Here is a 2,500-nt window from a genome sequence, read left to right on the forward strand (position 1 = left end):
GAGGTGGTTACTCGTCACCACAGAAGCCATCATATCTACTAGAGAATTTAAAACCATACCAAAATGATCGCGTGTATATATGTGTAATAAGAAGACAATGTGGAACTCATAGGATTACAAGAATGTGAAGATATGCGAAGAACTTGCGTTCGTTCGCGTTCATTTGTTTCTCTGTGCTGTCAACGAGGCGCGAAGCACAGCATGCTGGGAGCTGTAGTCCGTTTCCGACCAGATTGGCACAATTTCTATTTTTCTTAAAAGGGCAAAAAATGACTTACGATTTTCACAGGTAGTAGTTCATGCTATTGTGTACGCTGAAAAATGTGTCTGGTGTTATAGTTCCAAGTCATATCTTTGTGGGATTTTTTTAAAAACTTGTGTATGGGAGTTTCAATAGGATCACCCTGGTGTTTGGAACGTAACCGCTAGGATCGCTGTTTTCCACTTTCCCTCCCAATATCAGGGACAGACCAACACAGACTGGGTTGCCAGAATTGTAAGGACACAGATTGGGTTGTAAGCAGAGCTCAAAATGAACTTTTTTTGTCACCAGCCAAAATGACTAGTAGCTAGTTTATCTTACTAGCCAAACACACACTCACTAATGAATAGTAAGTGAATAGTAAGTTGGTCTTTCCTACCAGCTAATCTGACTTTTTACCTGTATTTGGCCGGTTGGCTGGTGTTAATTTAGAGCCCCGTTGCCAGATGTAAGAAAGAATCTCCCTCGAGGCGACTGTGGCTCTAATGGTAGGGCTGCTACGCTGGCGACCGGGGTTTGATTCCAGCCTAGGTCCTTTGCCGACCCTACCCAGCTATCTCCCCACTCATTTCCTGTCACTCTCTCTCAATGTCCTATCTTAAAGGGACACTGTGTGAGATTTTTAGTTGATTATTTCCAGAATTCATGCTGCCCATTCACTAATGTTACCTTTTTCGTGAATACTCACCACCAGCATCGAATTCTAACTATTCATTATAAAATTGCATTTTTCATACATGAAAAGGGGGAGCTTCTCCATGGTCCGCCATTTTTAATTTCCAAAAATAGCCATTTTTAGCTGTAAAAATGACTCTACTTGGACCATACTAGGAAATATTTGTTTATTACTTAGTAAACTTTCATGTAAAGATCAAATTTGGCAATAGGCAGCCCATTTTAAATGAGCAGCATAGTTGCAGTACCTTTTTTTTTGACAATTTCCTGCACATGTCCCTTTAAATAAAGACATAAAAGACTTGGCTCAGTGGGCAAGTGCATCGTAACATTACGCTGGGGACCAAGGTTCCATTCCAGCCAGAGGTCCTTTCCCAATCCTTCCCCATCTCTCACTCACTACCAGGCTCCGTCTTCAACTGTACAGTCTTACAGTTTTTTTCAATTGCTAACAAGCGCTTATCCATACTTTGGATACTTTTTCTAAACTCATAACATAGACTGCCACCTATACCAGGCACAATTGGCCAAACAGTTCATTTTCTTCTCAAAAGCACACACTGTTAAATATACACAAAGAAATGCATTCATTGACTTTCATTGTGCGAAAAAGGCATGTAATGTGTCAACTGTATGGCAATGGAAAGCCCTTGGTGTGCTAACTGTATTAAGAGTTTTGCAAATGTCGCTGAGGATTGGACAACAGCTTGTTAGCAATTGAAAAAAACTGTAATTAACCCATTGATGACTGATGTTGCGTTGCGCAACATTGGCCCTGGCGCCTGGAGCGTCATTACGCAACATTCAGTCTCATGAGATTTGAGACAACTTTTAAAAAAATATTTGTTTGTTTGAGATGAATGAACACATTCTAATGAAAGGTGAGAGTCTTAGTGTTTAAATGAAACTTAGTGCATATTTTTATGTACTTCAGAAGCTGAGATATTTAGATTTTTAGGCTGAGGGCAGCTTTTCTTAAAAAGGGCTCAGGCATTCAGCACCCTTTTTTTGCAGGTGCCTTAGGCATCAATGGGTTAAGACTTAAAGAGGCCACAAACTGTCCCAGCCGTGGCTCTAACAGCTGGGCTCTGGACTGCTATTCCAGCCCGGGTCCTTTGCCGATCCTCCTCCTGGGGGGCGACATGTCTCAATGGGCAAGTGTGCCGCATCATTACGCTGGGGACCTGGGTTTGATTCCAAGTCGTTTCTCAATCCTTCCCCATCTCGTTCTCCCACTCTCTTCCTGTCTCCATCTTCTTTTTTAAAGATGTTTTTGTTCTTTTATGACTTTATTTATGACCGCATAGAGAGAGACAGGAGGCAATGTGGGAGAGAGCGATTTGGAAGGGTCAGCAAATACCCGGGCCGAAATTGAGCTCAGGTCGCCATTAGAGCCACGCTAGGGCCCCCTGTCTCCATCTTCAACTGTCCAATCTGTTGCAAAAAAAAAGAGCCTCATAAAAATGAAAGGTTCCCGAAGAACCACAGTCATTTTGCCACTGTGGAGGAACTCTTAAAAGTTCTTAGTGGAATATTTCTCTCTCTCTCTCTCTCTCTCTCTCT

This window comes from Engraulis encrasicolus, chromosome 16 (assembly GCF_034702125.1).
Source record: "Engraulis encrasicolus isolate BLACKSEA-1 chromosome 16, IST_EnEncr_1.0, whole genome shotgun sequence".
Classification (NCBI taxonomy): Eukaryota; Metazoa; Chordata; class Actinopteri; order Clupeiformes; family Engraulidae; genus Engraulis; species Engraulis encrasicolus.